The 19583-nt window shown below is 40.3% G+C and overlaps 1 protein-coding gene and 1 long non-coding RNA gene across 19 annotated transcripts in view; one reads left to right on the top strand and one right to left on the bottom strand.

Moving 5' to 3' along the window:
* ANKS1B (ankyrin repeat and sterile alpha motif domain containing 1B) overlaps positions 1-19583 on the bottom strand; it is a 1250661-nt gene that overhangs the window by 372832 nt on the left and 858246 nt on the right. The gene's annotated exons all lie outside the window — the stretch shown is intronic.
* Positions 1280-13534, top strand: LOC105738364. Its single transcript, XR_001114161.2, has 5 exons — positions 1280-1546; positions 4953-5055; positions 5300-5416; positions 7717-7783; positions 13046-13534. It is a non-coding gene; the product is annotated as an uncharacterized LOC105738364 (long non-coding RNA).

The raw sequence follows: 19583 nt of genomic DNA, 5'->3' as shown, positions 1-19583 counted from the left end.
ATTCTTCCCTGCTCTGCTCAGTCCTTTCTGTTCACTGAATCCTGGAATCAGGCTTGGCAGGGACCTGGGGGGTTTCTAGTTTCTAGTCTGAACATTCCCTACCTACCCACAAAGCTTTAACTTCTCTTTTGAAGCGTGGTGTCTCACTGGGTTGACACCATCCCCAGAGAGGTAGGGAGGATATTAAACGCTTTAAATGGTCTTTCCCAGCAGCCGAGTCTGAGCAGGGGGTGCGGCTGGGGTTGGGGTGGCACCTCTGTCCTACTCTTTTAGCTCCCACTGTGGTGCAGACCAAGTGTTGCAGGAGAGCTATCAGAAGAAGAACGTGCCAGAAGCAGAGATGAAAGGAAAACAGTTAGCAGCTGTCCTGTGTCCTTTTGTAATCACAAGCTGTGAAGCTGAAAAAAAAAAAAAACTTCCTTGGGTAGGCTGTACATAATCTTGGCAGATATCTGAGTGTTGTTCTTCTGTCTAATAAGCTGAACATTTCCTAGTGCCTCACAAGAGAAAAGTGAGACGGGGTTAGGTGAGTTTGGACACCTTGCTCCGAGCAGGCAGGGAACATGGCGCCCTTGTACGTTCATCAAGCTCTTGCAAATGCCCTGTCACCGTAGATGCTGATGCAGAGCTCCAAAAGGAAGGGCTCCTCTGCAGGAGAAGCAAAAAGAATTTGCTCCTGGGTATTTCCAGCACAGCCACATATAATGACGCAGAAAGAAATACCTAAAAAGATTACCAGCCATTAAGCATTCACTGTGTAGCAGGTACTTCACCCACCTTATTTAAAACCTTACAGCACTCTTGTAACATAGGTGGTATTATTTTCATCTTATAGAGGAGGAAACTGAGTCTCAGAGATGTGACATTATTGAGTCAAGTTCGCAAGATAAGTATAGGATGGATCTGGGATCTGTGTTTTACTTGGTCAGACTCTGATGCTGATACTTCCTTCACTACATAAAAAAAACCAAATGTTTAGTAGGGGACATTTTCTGGATGGAGATTCTGGTCCATAGATATGTAACGTTGCCAATAAGTTACTCCCATGACCCTATTTTCACACACACAGGCTTACATCTATATTGACAGACCATAGGGAGTGACTGCCAGAGTTTCTCCAACACACTGAATTTCATATAAATTATTTATCTTCTGAAAGGTCAACTGGTTAGTTCTCCTTCTAAACTACCTTAGTGCATTCCAGAACCAAACATGTTAATCAAAGTGGCCCAGGGTGTTTGTGGCTAAAGCACTAACTAACTTGCCATGTTTCCTGCTGCGAGGCAGGAGGTATCAGCATGGCATTAGGTTGTTGTGACAGATTCAGCTGTTCTGCAGTGCCTTGTCAAACGACCTGACTGGTCAACTGGGAAAATGAAATTCTCAGGGCCAACATCATGTTTGGGTGTTTTTCTTTTAGGTCTGTATCAAAGCCAGATTTAAGAGGGAGGGTGTCTACAAATGAACGAAAGCAGAGGATGTCTGGGGACAAGTTAAGGACATTTGTGTCCCACACTGCATGTATTCTGAATCCAGAGAAAAGAGAGTGAGCTGCAGTCTCCTGAGAAGGCTATCCAGGCTAAGGAGCCTGTGATGGTGAAGGTGGATAATTTAGCCCTCTGGGAAGTGCAGACCTGTCAAAAAGGAGACTTATTAATTCATCAAAGATATGGTTGTCTTCAAAGAACAGACATCCCCAGATTTAAGGATGATGGGGTCTCTTGACACTGAGAACTACGTTCAGAAATAGCCAAACAAGAGGAAAGGAGCAAAGAGGAAGAGAAAGGGAGGGAGGAAATGAGAGGAAGTGTTTATCCTTAAGGGTGAAGGTAGTGGTGAAGGGAGTAGAATTTCCTGATAAAATACAGAAATTCAAATTTAAGTGGCATCATGTATTTTTATTCACTTAATCTGGCAGCCTTAGACAGGAGGTCACTGCAATCTGGAAATGAGCTGGCAGAGTCCAGTCCAGAGCTTCCACTGAGGCAGGCATTGTCATTCATTCATGTAGTCAGCATTTGTTTGTTCAATAAATATTTTTTGAGCATTTATTATGTGCCAGGCACTGGGCTGTGGTTGTGAGATACAATGAGATCAGGACAGACAAGGTCGCTCTACCTTTAGAATTTACAGTCTAGTGGGGAAAAAGGGAAACAATGGAATAAAAAAATAGATAAATAATTATTTAGCAAAGTTTTACTATCTACCAAGTATTTACTGTATTAGTAGGGACTATTAAGCACTTTGTCTTGTTTGTTGTTCATGATAAATTCTGATGTTAGTATATACAATTATTATCCTTATTTACAGATAAAAGACTAAGAATTGAAGGCACAGAAAAGCTGATAATTAGTCCAAGGTCACACAGGTAGTAAAACTGACATAAAGGGAATCAATGGAGTTCTAAAATAAAATAAATAAATAAATAACAAGGGAGATCTATGTTAGAAAGACTGGTGAGGAAAGTCTCTCTGAGAAAGTGACATGTAATTAAGACCTGAGGGGATTAGAAGGAGCAGCCTGACTGTGAGAAGAGCTGTTACAAGGACATTCCAGGCAGAAATAACAGCAGGTGCAAAGGCACTGAGGTGAGGAAAAAGGTGAGGCATGTTTTAGGAACAAACAGAAGCCTACTAAGAATTAAATCTAGTGACCGAGGGGGACGAAGACCTGGGAGAGAAATGCAGGAAATAAGACAATACAGAGACTTGCAGACTCTGATAAGGACTTTGATTGTATTCCAAGTGCAATGGGAAACACTGAAGGAAATATACTAATTTGCATCTTCAAATATACTCTGGATTCGGTGTGGAAAATGGATGGAGAAATTGGGAGGTATGGAAGTTGAGCTCAACAGTCAAAACTGAAATAACAGCCTAGAAACATAAATAATCTAAAGGAAATGTGATGAAATATGACCTTTTGGGGGACTATGGGAATGGGTCTCACTGGGGGGTCAAGTCTCCAAGCCAAATGCATCTTTTATTTGAATCAAAGAGAAAAGCCATATGACAAAGATGAAAATCAGAATAGTCTTTGATAAAGGTTCTATGTGGATACAACTATGAATAAAGATTTAGCAGTGCCTATGAAAATGAAAATGTTCAGACTCCATGGACCCAGCAATTCTGTTTCTTGGTCGTGGCAGACATTGCTGGGAGGCTGAGTCCTTTCCCTCTCACTACCTCCCACTGCAGAGGCTGGATAAGCTAAAGTTCTCAGCTTCCCTTTAAAGCAATGGTTGAACATGTGACAGAAGTTGTCACTGGGGAACTTCTGGAAAAGCTTTTGCTTTCCTAATGAAAAGGGAAAAATTCACCTGCTACCCTTCTGTGCCCATAAGAAAGGACTCTCCTCAGGATGAGTGGCTAAACTGTTCAGAGAAGGTGACAGCGATGGGCCCACAGTCCTTGGACCTCCAATGATAGATATCTCCACTGGATACTTGGAGGCAGGCAAGGATAGGCCATGGAAGGGTTAGTTCTGCATAAAAAACGTTATTTAAAGCTCTCTCCATCTTTTGCATCTAAGTTGCTCTGACTAGTGTTTATCTGTCAGTGAAAATAATAATGGGGATGTGTACCATGGCATGTAATTAATAGAGGTTATAATGGAGGCAACAGGATATTTACTATTTATTTTAGGCAGACAGGTACTGATAACATAAAGAATAGCAGAGAATGGATACTAGGAAGAATGAAAGTTATCAGATCCAAGTTGGTGTGTGTGTGTGTGTGTGTGTGTGTGTGTGTGTGTGTCAATTATAGCATTGCCTCTTCTCATTTTGACTCAACATTGTTAATTTCTCATAAAAAGATTACTTGAAGGAATTTCTTTACTCTGGATTTTGGTTTCTATTAAAAACTAAAACAGATGCAAAATTACCAAAGTGCTCATGGGACTAACAGGTTCTAAATCTGGGAGTGGGTTTCAGCTTATAATTGAAGATGACAGGTATCCAGAGATTGTATAAAGTTATGGTTCTAAAGGAAGTACAGTTTTACATAAACCTGGTATTCTACAGGAAAAAATGTTACTCTTGAAATCCAAACACATTATAATCATAACAGGGCAGAAACAATAAGAACATTTAGGGGTATGTTAGGCTGGCTTTAGTGTGTAGCTCTTCCGTGAACTCTTGAGATGTCAAAGTTTTTGTTCAGGTCCTTTGTAATCTGGAATGCCTTTGGTGGGCAGTGAATGGCGATTATTGAAAGAGTTGACTGACAGGATATTCCTGACTTTTCCCCACGTTTATTTTTAGTTTTGGTTTTGGTCTTGAAGACATTTTTCTTAAGATGTCTTCAGGAAAAAAAATTTTTTTCCACATTGAAAACCTTGTTTTGGCTTTTTCAAGTTTAAAATTCGGTGATGGGAAAACTTGCTCGCATCACAACGATGGGATTAAGTGTGAGGAGATGATCGCTGTGGGCAGAGAGGCAGGAGGCTAACCCCATGGAGGGCTAAACTAAAAGCTGAGCAACAGCTCCACTAAGAAGAGCTCTTTGAACTGTTCTGGGACTGGCTAGGGCCACTAATTGTCCTTGGGTTGAATATGAAGGGAAAATTTGTATCAGGCACACAAATATCCTTGTCCTTTGTATAGCATCTATATCATGAAGGATATTATCATTTTTTAACTCCATTTTCTTCACTGAATAATATTACTCAACCTGAAAGAAATACAGGGAAAAGAAAAGGAGGGACATCCATTCTCACAGTGAATGTAATTAAATGTCGTCCTGTCTAGTTTTTCAAGTTAAAGGTTCTGAGTTTTGTTTCCAGAATATTCAGCTGGTACTAAAAGCATCATGAAGTCCCTCATATTTAATTAAATGGTGCATTCTTAAAAGGTGGCACACTCTACCTAGGTTAAAGAGGTGATAAACAGCTATAGAATTTCATGTTTCTTTCTACTTGGTATTATATGTCTTGTTTCCTTTACTGGACAGCAAACTTCTTGGGAGAAAGGATCATGCCTGAAGCATCTTTGCCTCTCCCCTAACATCTGTTCGCTAAGTGTCGAATAAAATAAAAGCTTGAAAGAATGAATCTGTAAGTAAAAACATAAGTTTATTAGATTTATTAAAAAACATTTACTCTAAAGATCACTAAGTAAGTTTATAGGAAAAGCACTGAAAAGTTTGAGCTGGAAATTCTAATATGCAGGATGCCTGATGTGTTTTTCCCCCCTAATTGAAAGAAAGATAAAGATGGAATTGCTGGTACACCATAACACCAAAATGTTCTTAATTTTTTTTTCAGTTTTGCAGATTCTCATGATTTGATTTTCATCCAGGACTGTCAGTTGAGACATCTGATAATCTAAAAGCATTCAGAGAATTAGGATCCCATATGGCTCAAAAATATTTCCTATCCGGCAGGAAAAAGAGAACATATCATGAAAATAATACTGGTATATCCTTCAATTTACGTGTACAAGGAGCACAAATAAGTTTAAATCATTATTCAAAGTATAATAATTATAATGATCATAAGGATTGATTATAACAACCAAAATAAGAATATACAGTTCTTCATAATCATGCGACATTATAAAAAATCAGAAGTATACATCAAATCAACGATAGTAATAGAGTTGTGTTTGTCTAACAGAAGCAACAGTCATTAGAAATAAGCATGGGATTAGGAGTCCTGGCTTATCACTAATTAACTGTATAAATCTGAAAAGGTAATTTAACTCCCTTAGGTCTTAATTTTCTCAACTGAGCCATGAAAGGGCTAGATCAGATGTTCCCTTCTAACACAACATCTGTTCTGGAGGTTCTAACAAGGAGTACATGTACTCATACCCTCCTATTGCCTGAAGAATAATTAATTCTTCTTGCTTTGGGGGAAATGTCATTTTCTTCGCATAAGTGTTCAGTATTGAGAGGTGCACTTACATAATGGTGAGGGAGCAAGGAGACCTGGGCTTAGTCAGCTAATTTCACCAACAAAATTATTACTGTTACTAATAATAACAATAATGGCTATTCATTGAGAGTTAACTGCAGGCCAGACACTGTGCTTTAATTCTCTGAGCAATTCTATAAAACAGATATCACTATTATCATCCCCATTTTACAGATGAGAAAATGGAAGCATAAAGATTACTAGGAACTCGGCTGAGATCACACAGTAAGTGGCAGAGCTGCTGTGGAAATGAAGATGGGTGTTGGAATCAGATTCCCCTCACCCCACTGGCTTCCCATAGCTTTGACAAGTGTCTTCTGCATGGAATTGCCTCAGAGATCTGATGGATGGGGTCTTTCTCTGCCAGCCCAGTCGTCTCCATGAACCTCCTTTCCTACAATTTCTACCCAGGGATTGAGGATTATTAATAAAAAGAAAAGGAATTGAGTGCTCCTGGGTTCACCTTACAGCTCTGCACTTTAATAGCAGTGTGAATCAGGATCAGCAATCTTCTTTCTTTGTCTGTACAATGGGGATAACACTAATGCTTATCTTTTAAGGATATGGTGACATAATGTTTATGAAGTTGCTTTATAAACTCTAAAGTAAAATTGCTAAAAATAAAGCATGCCTGCTAGGAACTACTTTTTTTTTTTTTTTTTTTTTTTTTTAGAACGTAGCACTGTAAATCTTCTAGTTTCATGTTGTTTTTGCTGGAAATAGTCTATTCTGGAAGAGGCAGCATGTGTGATGGCGGAAAAATTCAGGGTTTTTTTTTTTTCCGCCTAGCTCTGCCATTTACTTAATTTTGTGGCCTTGGGAAAGTCACTTGATCTGGCATCCCACAGGGTCCCATACTCTACGGGCCCTGCATTTGGGGTTTAATGTTCTGTGGTTGCTGTTTTGAAGTTCTTCCTAATTTTTTTCTTTGAGTTTGTGTGTTATAAGTGAAGTCTGAAGGGACAACAGAGCATGCGCCAGGCTTGGCACCTTAGATCATGGGAGGTCTTGCTTCCTGCTGCATCTTCAGGATGGGTTCTGCAAGAGACCATCTTCATTGGTCTCTCTATCTTTAGTCCTGTCCAACCTCCCTTTCTCTGTTGAGTCCTAAAATTGCTGCCATCCTTCACTCCTAGCAGGAGTCTGGGTGCTGGCAGAGGGAGGGCTTGGGTGGGTCACTCAAACCCATGGCACCTTGGGGCCGAGCATGGCATCGCCCATCCCCACCCTAACAGGTAGCACCATACCAAATCAAATGGGTGACCAGCCAGAAGCTATCCCAATCCAGATATCAAGCATGTCCTGATGAAGAGGTTTAAAAATCCTTGGAGAGGGGATCCCCTGTCTGCTATGGATGGAGGTAATGGGGCACTGGATAAAAGAGATGCCTGGTTAGGTTTTCCGGGACCCTGCTTTATCCAGGACACTGTGGTAGTCAGGAGAGTGGTGGAGGCCTGGCAGTGGGGCACCTGTGCCCTGCACAGGAGGCACGGTCCAGGGTACCTGCATGGGGCTGCACTCTCACAAGTGTCTTGTGCCTTGGAATGCTCCTTTGGCTGGCTCCATGCCTGGAGCATTCTCCCTCCTTCTAACCGTCCTGGGTTTGGCCTGTATTTGTCTTTTTTGACCAGCTCAAGGCATCCTTTGGATAAAAACACAAAATATAAACTGGGGAATTTGGTATTCCTTCATAGGAGTTAAATGCTTTAATATTTTCGTCTAAAAGTAGCATTGCACAATATAAAAATGAATGACAAAATTCATGCTAATAACATAAAATTTTAATGTTTCTTTATACAGAACATTAAATAGTAAATAAAAAACACCATGACAAGTCTAAAGAGAGACCACAAAAGGAAGGAAAGAGGTTTGTATGGATTTGTAATGGCACTTTTTCCCCTGCCTTTTGAATAGGTGGCCCCACATTTTCATTTTGGACTGAGCTCCACACATTATGTAGCTGGCTGTGCTCCCAGGATGTAAGGTTTGCATAATCACCTGGTCCTTGCTTCACTTCACAGGTATATTTGCAGCAGGTCTGCTTGCAGTTGGTAAGCTCAGTTAAGCAACATAGTTGGACTGACTCAAGAATAGCTTACCATCCAATGATCTGTGGGTTTATCTTTACCTTTCCAAGTGGGTAGAAAAGGAGTAATGGGAGCCATTCCCTTGGAAACTACTGAGGTCATTTAACCTCAGTAGTTTACTGAGGATGATGCTTCACTAGATGTTAATTAGAGATCATTTCCATTTTTAGTTTTAGTTCTAGAGGTTGCCTTAAAAATTATGAGGGCAACAGGAAACACTGAACTTGCCTAGACTTCTGGGGCTTCTTTATTCATTCACTTATTCATTCACCCATTCAATCATTCCCTCCTTCACTCACACTATCATTTCACAACATTTACTGAAGTGCTACCATGCTGCCCACACTTTAAGTATTGAGAATTCAAAAGTGATTGAGGCAGTCTCTCTCCTAAAGAAGCTCAAAGTCACTGGGGGAGGGGTAAGGTGGAGGTGGGATCAGAAGGCACATAAAGAGATTATTTTTATTATTATTTTGAGACAGAATCTTGCTATGTCACACAGGCTGGAGTGCAGTGGCATGATCTTGGCTCACTGCAACCTCCACCTTTCAGGTTCCAGTGATTCTCCTGCCTCAGCCTCCCGAATAGCTGGCATTACAGGCACATGCCACCACGCCTAGCTAAGTTTTGTATTTTTAGTAAAGATTGGGTATCGCCATGTTGGCCAGGCTGGTCTCAAACTCCTGACCTCAAGTGATCCACCCGCCTCAGCCTCCTAAAGCGCTGGGATTACAGGCATCAGCCACAGGGCCTGGTCAAAGAGACTATTTTTTTGATGCAGCACATACAATGATTATGGCTATACAGAGAAAAGATTCCTGAAGTACACAGCTTTGGATCAGGAAAGACATTTTGGGAAGGGGAACATCTCTGCTACCTGCTAAGTGATGAGGAAAAGTTAACTAGAATACAGACAATGGTTGAAGCAAGAGAGAGAAGGCACTGCATAGATCGGTTGCAACACGAACAGGGCAATGAGAAAAGAAACGGTATGGTGAGAGTGAAAACCAATAAGCAGTTTACAGTTAACCAGGTGGAAGAAACAGTGAGGGAGAGACCAGGTAGCGAGCCTTATAAGCGACGATGTGAAGTGGGCTTCATCCTGTGGTTCTGGGCAGTTGGCAAGTTGTTTTATTCCTGGAAGGGAGATGGCTGGATTTACAATGTAGAGTGCAAACTCCCGTGGCTATCTGAAGTGTGGAATTGAAGGGCTAAAACTGGAGGTTGGAAGCCCATTTAAAGAGCTCTTGCAGCCATAATACAAGAGACAATGAAGATCTGGACTAGGACAGCAGCAGCAGGAGTGGTGATGATTAAAGAAATATTACACAGTCAAAACCGACTGAACTTGATTATTGATTAAATATAGGTATTGGTAGAAGACAAGTGTTAAGAATAACTGTCAGCGCTCTTGTTTGGGTAACTGATGGTTAAGGAGTCGGGTGAGAAACAGACTTTCAGAGCAGGTAGAGGGTTTGGAGGTACAGTGTTTTGTTTTTGTTTCTGAGACAGCGTCTCACTCTATTACCCAGGCTGGAGTGCAATGGCATGATCTCGGCTCACTGCAACCTCCACCTCCCGGGTTCAAGCAATTCTTGTGCCTCAGCCTACTGAATAGCTGGGATTACAGATGACAGCCACCATGCCCAGCTAATTTTTGTATTTTTAGTAAAGACAGGGTTTCACCATGTTGTCCAGGCTGCTCTTGAACTCCTGATCTCAGGTGATCCACCCACCTCGGCCTCCTAAGGTGCTGGGATTACAGGCGTGAGCCCCTGCGCTCAGCCTTGAGGTGCAGTGTTCTGTTTGGGACATGCTTAGGGGTCTATGGAACTGGAAGGAGGGGATGTTAGCAGAAAGTGAGAGGAGGCTGAAGTTTGGGGAGAGGTTCAGGCTAATGTAGATTTGGGGATGATCAGGGCTGAGGTGGTAGCTGTATGAAATGGATAAATGCGGCACTGAGAAGAATGGGGAAATGCCATGAGAGAAAGAAGGAAAAGATGAAAAGTAATGAGGAAAAGAGGGAGAGTGTGTTGTCTCAGATGCCAAGAGGGTAACGAGTTTCATGAATAAGGATATGAACCAACTGTTAAATATGGCAGAGAAGTCTTAATGGAAGTAGAAAAGGCCCTTTGGTTTGGTAAAATACAGCAGCTCATGAGGACCCCAGGAGGAGTCTTTCTGAGAGACTTTCCATTGTGGGTACAAAAGCCAGATTAGAGGATTGTGAGACAGAAGGGGTGGAGACAATGAATGTAGATGACTGTTTTGAGAAATCTGAATGAGTAAGGGAGGAGAAAATGTGCAGCACAGCTGGAGAAGGAACAAGATCACAGGAAGTTGCTTTATTTTCTTCTTCTTTTTTTTTTTTTCACTCATAAGAATAGGAGGTGACTGGGCGCACTGGGTCATGTCCGTAATCCCAGCTTTTTGGGAGGCTAAGGCAGGGAGATTGCTTGAGCCCATGAGTTCGAGAACAGCCTAGGCAACATAGGAAAACCCCATCTCTACAAAAAATAAAAAAGTTAGCTGGGCATGGTGGCATGCACCTGTAGTCCCGGCTACTCCGGGGGCTGATGTGGGAACATCATTTGATCCTGGGAGGCAGAGTTTGCAGATCATACCACTGCACTCCAGGTTGGGTGACAGAGCAAGATCCTGTCTCAAAAAATAAAAAAAATAAAAAGAATAGGAGACTCTTAGCTGGGCATGGTGGTTCACACTGTAGTCGTGGCCACTCGGGAGGCTGAGATGGGAGGGAAAATTTTTTGAGGTCAGGAGGTTGAAGCTGCAGTGAGCTATGATCATGTCACTGCTCCCCAACCTGGGCGACTGATAGATATGTGTTTCGAAAAGATAACGCTCAGAGCAGGTTGAAACCCTGTCTCTTTGCTATTGTGAATAGTGCCACAACAAACATACGTGTGCATGTGTCTTTACAGCAGCATGATTTATAGTCCTTTGGGTATATACCCAGGAATGGGATGGCTGGGTCAAATGGTATTTCTAGTTCTAGATCCCTAAGGAATTGCCACACTGACTTCCACAATGGTTGAAAGAAAATGTGGCACAGATACACCATGGAATACTATGCAGCCATAAAAAATGATGAGTTCACGTCCTTGGTAGGGACATGGATGAAACTGGAAAACATCATTCTCAGTAAACTATCACAAGGACAAAAAACCAAACACCGCATGTTCTCACTCATAGGTGGGAATTGAACAATGAGAACTCATGGACACAGGAAGGGGAACATCACACTCCGGGGACTGTTGTGGGTTGGGGGGAGTGGGGAGGGACAGCATTAGGAGATATACCTAATGCTAAATGACAAGTTAATGGGTGCAGCAAACCAACACGGCACATGGATACATATGTAACAAACCTGCACATTGTGCACATGTACTCTAAAACCTAAAGTATAATAATAAAAATAAATAAATAAATAAATAAATAAATAAAAAAGAAACCCTGTCTCTTCAAACAATAATTGAAAAAAAAAAAAAAGGAGACACTTAAGAGAGTTTGCAGGCAGCAGGTAAAGCACTAGTGGAGAGGTAAGTTGGATCCACAGGAGAGGGAAAGGAAAACTGCTGGAGGTAGGAGGGGTAGGCCTTGAGTGAGATAAAGGGCCTGGAGGAGGGAAGCAAGGATGGGTGAGATGTAGAATCCTTACTCCTGAAGCCCTTCACTGCTGATACTTCTGCTATCCTTGGCATATGACAATTTCTCAAGCTGAGGTCAATGCCATTGTGTCAATTGCGTAGTAATTCTCTTTCTTGGGGATTCCTATAAAAACTCCCTCATAACAATTCCCCAAGTCTCTAGTCTTACCTTGACACCCCTCAGTCTTACACAATTCCTTGCTATTTTGACTAGTTTGAGGTTACCCATCATGAACTCCTTTGACATCTCTCCTATCTTGATTTATGTACTCTTCTTGATCTCATTTTTTCCTGCAATGTTAAAAATTCTACTGATCTTTCAAGGTCCAACTCAATTGATATCCCTTATCTATGTCTCGCTTTCATCTTACATATACATTTTTAAATTACTTGATGTCTTTTATGTTATGTTATAAGCTACTTTAAATACTTTTTAGAACAAGGAAGGGATTCAACCAACCTATCAATCGTCATGATACCTTTTCTTATCTCATCTTCTTTTCATCTTCTTCATCTTTTTGACTTATTTTTATATCATTCCTCTACGAAACTATTAAACCCCTTAAGCGCAAGTAAATGTTTTTTGCACCTGCTCTAGTATGACAATGCATTATACATAATACCTACCTACTACAATTAATAAACTGTAAGCTCCTGGAGGACAAGAATTTAGGAGCTAGCTAGCTAGCTAGAGATGAATACATATGCAGAGATATATTTACATTCTCTCAAGTGTACCAATTTAATCTAATACTTACTATATACTTGCTAGCAATTAAGGATATATAAAGATAAATAAATCAAAACACAGTCTTTGTCTTCCAAGGGTGCCAATCCAGTGTGGCAATCAGAGAATGAGAGGGCTTGAATGACACACTGATAAAATTGGTCTGTATTCTGCTAGGTTTCTTGCAGAACTTAGGGCAGAGGATATTAATAGATATGTGTCTTGAAAAGATAATGCTCAGAGCAGGATGAAGGATGAATTTGAAAAGAATGAGATTGGGGGTAGGCAGATCTATGAGGAGGCTTTTGCAATAGTGCAGATGACAGATAATAAAGATCAAGTGAGGGCAAGTTGGTTACAGATGAGATATTGAGTGTACATGCGTGTATGTGTATGTTGGGGGAGTGAGGTTGTGGTGCGCAAGAATAAGTGTCCAGAAGTTATTTGCTAATCTTACTTTTTAAAAGACATTAAATGGTAAACAGTAGTAATAACTATAGCCTATTACATATTGTGTAACACATTTCTCTAGATTGGCCTTAGGCAATATTGAGATCTGTTCCATTTCACCACTTAGGATCCTCTATGCCCGATTTTGGCACTTTGTTCTATATGATCAGCTATTTGTTCTTCTCTTATTATTTCAGGTCTCAAATTTTGATCATCCTATGAGCCCATATATCCTTCAGAGCAAGACAATGTGAATAGGCATCGTTGCACTTGGTAGATGGTTAGGCAAATAGTGGATGCCAAATAAATTCTTGTGGAATTGAATGGTATTACCTGGAGTTCCCTGAAGGTTGTACGTCCTCTTACTCCTTGGCCTTTGGAACGTCCTTCTCTATACCTGGAATTCTTCCTCTCTCTCTTTACCTCCTCTGACTACTGTCTCTTTATCTCACTTTGACCTTCCTAGTTCTGTTTATCACTTCCTCTGAGAGTTGTTGCTTGATGCCCCTGCACTGGGTTAGCAGCTTTTGCTAAGTAGTCCACAGAATCATCTACTTATGTGTTTCTCTGCCAGCTCTATAAAGACAGACTAGACTACCTTGCGGTAATTTGTTCAGTATTTTATCCCCAGGTTGAGCACAGCACCTGTCATACAGTAGACGTTCAGTAAGTATTTGTTAAATGAACATGGTTTTGTGGGGTTTTATTTGTAAATCTGAACATTTTGAAATTTGAATCTTCAAATAGCTGGACATAAAGTGCTAGATCCATCCAGAGGAAACAAATAATGGGAGGCCATCTAGAAAAGTATTTCATTCTTTATGCTATTAAATTCAGTAGAAATTAGTTATTATATTTTTTGAGCATTTTTATGCAATTAACACTCTGGAGAACACTAAGACAGTTCAAATTTCACCTTTCTATCCTGCCCCCCAATAGCATGCAAAATATCTGCTTGGGTACCCGTGTTTTCATGTGTACACACTAGCATCTTCAGTTGATAAGTTCCTGTGGGGCAGGAACAGTAAACACCTCAGAATTAGAAAGCAAAAGTGACAGCAAAAACACGACAACATCAGAAAACCAGATTCTATGTCAGAAAGTCTTAGGGGGTGTAGCTTTAGTGTTTTGCAGACAATCCAATGTCACAGGCAATACTAATTCCCTTGCTCTGGGGCATTTATTAAAAACAAAATTTTGGGGGAGGCTGAGGCAGGCAGATCATGAGGTCAGGAGATCGAGACCATCCTGGCTAACACGGTGAAACCCCATCTCTACTAAAAAATACAAAAAATTAGCCAGGCGTTGTGGTGGGTGCCTGTAGTCCCAGCTACTCGGGAGGCTGAGGCAGGAGAATAGGGTGAACCCAGGAGGCAGAGCTTGCAGTGAGCCGAGATCGTGCCACTGCACTCCAGCCTGGGCAAAAAAGCGAGACTCTGTCTCAAAAAAACAAAAACAAAACCAAAATTTTACTTCCTACTGCCTGGTACCATATTATGCAGTAGAGACAGAGGGGTTAAGGAAATCAGGCATAGTCCTTGTTCTCATGTAGTTTATAGTTAAGGAGTGAGAGAACTGGTGGTGACCTGATTTTGAAGAGGTTGATTCAGGTCAAGGCCCAATTTTGAAGCTGGTCTCCAACAAGAAGAGTGGTTTCTAGGAATATAGCTCTGCACAAGTAAATACATATCCCTCAGACAGTCTGTGACATGGAGTGAGAAACCCTCCCTGACAGATCCTTTACTAGGGATCTCTGCAAGGGCTCAGATCTCGACTTCGATAGAAATGCTCATTGGTACTATCTGAGGATGATTTTTTCCAAGAGGCACTAGGAGATCAATTACTACTGGCGGCCTAATTTGCAAGATAAAGCAATTTCCCATCATTCTAGTATCTTCACAACCACAGTCTACTTCAGCATCATCAGCCAGCATCATGGCATAGTGGAAAAAAAATTTGGAAAAGCGAAAAAGTCACAGATCAGAAGTTCTTATAGCTAAGATGCTGCTATGTGCTTCTTGTTAAAATCCAGAGTTAGGACAAGGGTCAGAGGATTCTTGTCCTTCTACACTTGAGTGGCCTGCAGCCATGTATTCTTCTAAATCATGTTTTGAATTTTGTCTTGAAAGATAATGTTTTAAGAGTGCTAAGCCTATATACTCATACAACAGAAATAATATGTGTGATAAAGTTGGGCAAGAAGTGCTTTTAAAGTTGTCAGTTTCTAAAGGTGTTTTTTTTAAAATGGGTACTTAATAGTTATACCTATTTATGGGATATATGTGATATCTTGATACAAGCATACAAAGTGTAATGATCAAATCAGTATCCATCATCTCAAGCATTTATCATTTCTTTGTGTAAGGAACACTCCAATCCTACTCTTTTCGTCATTTTTGAATACACAAGAAATTGTTAATCATAGTTGCCTTATTGTGCTTCAAAAAAGTTGTCTTTTAGGTTGTCTTAAAATTTGGTTACTAATTGATAACACTAGTCAGAATCATGATTTATATTCTGTAGAACATTGTTTTTCATTTAGCTTTCAGTTATAATACCTCACAGAATAATAAAGGCTGATAGGTTAAGTGTCTTGGTCCTATCTTGAGAATAATGGTTGGGCAAGAACTATAGTCCAGACGTCTGCTCTAGCTGCAATGTTTCCCCTCCCTACTCCATTACAGCACAGTGATGGATGAATGATGGATGCTGCAGCAAATGTAATTACAGTAAAATCAGGATATAAAAACAACTAATATAGTGAAAATATACAAATTAATAATAAATATAAAATACATGCATCTTTAATATTAAGATGTAATATAATTTATAAATTAATATAGCAAATACAGTAATATCTAATGGACAGTGACCCCATCACCCCACTTTTACACCTGCCTCTAAGAGCTGTTTCTTGTTTTTGAAGGGGAGCAGCTACACCCTCACTCTTTGGGTTGCAGTGCCGTGTAGAAGTGATGAGAATGGGAAACTGATACACTCCTGCACAGAGAAGCCAATCTGAATGACAGATGATTAATTAGAAACCTCCACCGTGCTGCCCCAGACTTATAAATGAAGTGCAAATTAAAATGTTAGATAGACATACTCAACAGCCCGTAACATCACAAGGACTGTCTTTGGGGTATCTATTTCTATAAAAAGAAAATCTGGCATTCCTTTTCAGAACATTAGACCAAAGTAGAGGATAATGAAAACAGAAATGCCTTATGCAGTATTAATAATCTTTATACTCAGAGGATTCAGTGGAAACTAGTAACTAAAAAAGATTAGCTTTGCATCAAGACCAAGCTATCCAGAAATCGCCCGGCCTGGGATGCAGATTCACTCCCTTAAATGAGTTGTAACACAGGCTCACTTGTAGGTTAGCCACAATTTTCTTGCAGTTCAGTTCCTTCCTCTGTCAGGTTGCAATAATGAGATGAATTCCTGCAAGAAGTACTCCCAGAAAGACAAGGGGAGGTCTGAGCAGATAAATAACACAGATATCTAGAGAACAGAAGTGCTAGACAAAGAGAGAAATAAACACACACAATGATTAAAACAAAGATTTTTTTAAACCATAGCGACATTACACTTATCTCAATCTTTAAAATCCAGGATATCTATATCTTTGTGTATTTCTCACTGAAACTTTCCCTGGGCCTCCCAGGAAGAACATAAAGAATACAGAATAGGTTCATTTTCTTACAGATTAAGAGATGTGAGGCTCCAAAGACCTTATCCTGGTAACATAGTTACATTACCACAAGAGCAGCATCTTTAATCCCTATGATTCCTACTCCAGTCACTCTTTTCCAGTGAACCCTCATAGTAGGTGATGACGCTGAAAGAGGTACAGAAGATTCAGCTTGTGAAGATAAGCCGGATGACAGAAAATGCACTTTGTGCAAACTTCCATGCAGTGATCACAATGCATTTTAGCCAGTGGTTCAGTTCTCTCTCTCTCCAACTAGACTATGTACCTTGAGGATAGAAACCATCTGTCCACCTAATGTCCCCAGTAGTCAGCACAGTAACTAACACATAGTAGTCAATTAATATTTGAAGAATGTATAAATGAATGAATGAAAGCATGAATGGATCTGGAAAAGTTGCCATCAGGAATTGGGGCCCTGAAGAAAGAATGGGGTTCATAAATAACATTCAGCAATCATAGTCACTGAATTGGGTACTAATATTAGTGAAAATAATAGAGACAGTAAAACCAATTATAAATAGATAAGGTAGTGTTTGTTCTGTTTTGTTTCATAAAAGATTGACAATTTTATTTATGAACACAGGATTTGAGCTAAAAAGAGAACAAATAAGAAGGTAGGTGACTAAAGAAATGGTTGCCAAGAAAAAGTATGAAACAGTTTAGAACAGAGAAGAGGATACAGAGACAATTGTAAAGGTGTTTGACAGAAAAGGGGAAAAGGAGAAAAGAAAAGCTTTCAGTAGGACATTTTATGGGCATAATAGGGTTCTTCTTTAGGGCATTTCAGAAGTTGAGAGAGCAAAGATGAGAACTCAAGAGACATGGAATGGACAAAAGAGAAAGGGAGGCGAGATACATGGTACTGACCACTCATAGGGAATGAGGAAGGGAAGTAAATGGCCTCAAAGAAGTCATAGCCGTCATCAAGCAGGAAATGCCTCCTGTCATGCAGGTGGAATTAAAGCTTAAATGTGAACTGATGGTCTATCTTCAGCTTCTTTCTCTTCTCACTCTGATACCTGCCCTCAAGGTTGCTCCCTGGCTGGCCAGGGAACTCACACTGAGCTGTAGAATGTTCCCAAGCTCTGGACCTTTCTGTACTGTTATTCAATCATCAGCACTTGCCTAGCTTCTGTCCCATTCTCTCGGGATGCCTGTTTTTATTAAATGACAAAGGAAGTTAATTGGTTCATCAAGTAAAGCAATTCCTATTGTGGGCTTAGCTGGCTACTAGTTACCTTACCTATTACATATAACAGCAGTGAAATAAACATAAAGGAAGGAATGGGTGGGCTTTCATTACATGCCAGGCCCTGAGCTAGATGCAGTGGAGTATGGCAGAACAGGACATGGGCTTTGGAGACAGACACACCCAAGACTAATTTCCTAGTTATAAGCTTGAGGAAGTTATCTCCTAGGGTTCTTGGATTTTTCATCTGTAAAATATGAGGAATAATTTCTTCACCCTCAATTTCCTCCTCTATGAAACAGCGATAATGTTGCCTACTTCGCAGGGTTCAAAATACATGTAAGTGATAATAATGTTATTTACTATTTATTCATTTATCCCCACTTTAAAAAGGAAAAGCTGAGGCACAGAGATGTAAGGTGAGACTAAGGTCACCCAGCTGGGAAATTCTAGAGCTGGCATTTAAATCTAGCATTTGTCTTCATGCACTTACCCAACACACTATGTCATCTTAACCAATACACTAAAGCATCATTAGATGTTTCCATCTACAGTCCCTTACAGTGGGGAAACACTTTGATATTCACCAATCTCATTTAACCCTCACAGCACCTCTGTGCAGTACTAACATCTTGCTTTAAGATGAGGAAAGGAAAGCTCAGAGAAGGTAACTGTGGCCAAAACTCAACACAGGCCCAGAGAAGGGAACACCAGCCAAAACTCAAAGAGTTAATTAGTGACAGAACTTGAAATTAGATGTAGGGTTTATGACCACAAATATAAATATAAGAAAGACAGCCAACTCTGGGCACAGAGTAGATGCCCACATCTTTACTAGTTATCTAGGTGGTATTTCTACACTGCTTTTAAAGTTCTCTGACAGCAAAGCTGAAACCTGGCTAGATGTTGTCAGATAGATGAGAAACTGCAAGTGAAGGTGTGAGTTCAATGAGTGGATTTTAACCCTAACTTCAGGAGTACTGGTCAATTATCCCTTACTGAGTGTTGCTATCAGCCCACGGTAAAATAAATTAGATTTTTAAGAAGGTGCAAAATTGCCACTATAAAATCAGATAAGCCTACTGCAGTTGGGAATAAATTCTATCATAGAAATACATCTTGCCTGATATCAAAGGAAGCCAAGAAACCATGCCAAGAGTTGGATGAAAACTGACATTTTCTGCTGTGGAGACAGAAGTGGTAGCACTGATTGGAGAATTATATTTTGAAGAGTTCTAAAATGTTTATCATCATTCTAGGTCATTTATTCATTTACCCTTTTAATGCTCATTTCTTTTGTGCCACTAGGTCGAGCTTAAAAGCAAAGAATGAAAATTCACTGTGTTTTTATATATTAATATGAAGCAGGAAGTTTATTGCTTGGTTTGAAAAATAAAAGTGTTTCTGAGAAATATTAGAACACTAAATGTTCTTTCAGAAACATGTCTTTTGTCATTAATAAGGATGCTGGGTGTATCTGAGCACGTTATGAATTTGTACTTTTTTTTGTTTGATAACTTCCTGTAACTTAAAGTATTTCAAGAAGGGAAAAAGCTGATAAATCTATTAACATTGCCATTGCTTCACTGTATTGATTGCCCCATTATGTTTCTTTCTAGACTTGACTCAGGCATCTCCTTCTCCAGGATGCCTTTTCTGCTCTCCATTCTAATTAAGATGGCCTTCCTCTGTGCTCCAGGAGCATTTACACAAACCACTATCCATCACTGCCCTTATCACACTGCATCTAAGCTACCTGCCCGCACATCTGTGCCCCCTGGAAGGCAATCAGGACAATAACCATGGCTTATATTCCACCTGGTGTCCT

The sequence above is a fragment of the Nomascus leucogenys genome, chromosome 10 (assembly GCF_006542625.1).
Source record: "Nomascus leucogenys isolate Asia chromosome 10, Asia_NLE_v1, whole genome shotgun sequence".
Classification (NCBI taxonomy): Eukaryota; Metazoa; Chordata; class Mammalia; order Primates; family Hylobatidae; genus Nomascus; species Nomascus leucogenys.
This window is presented reverse-complemented; position numbering and strand designations above follow the sequence as displayed.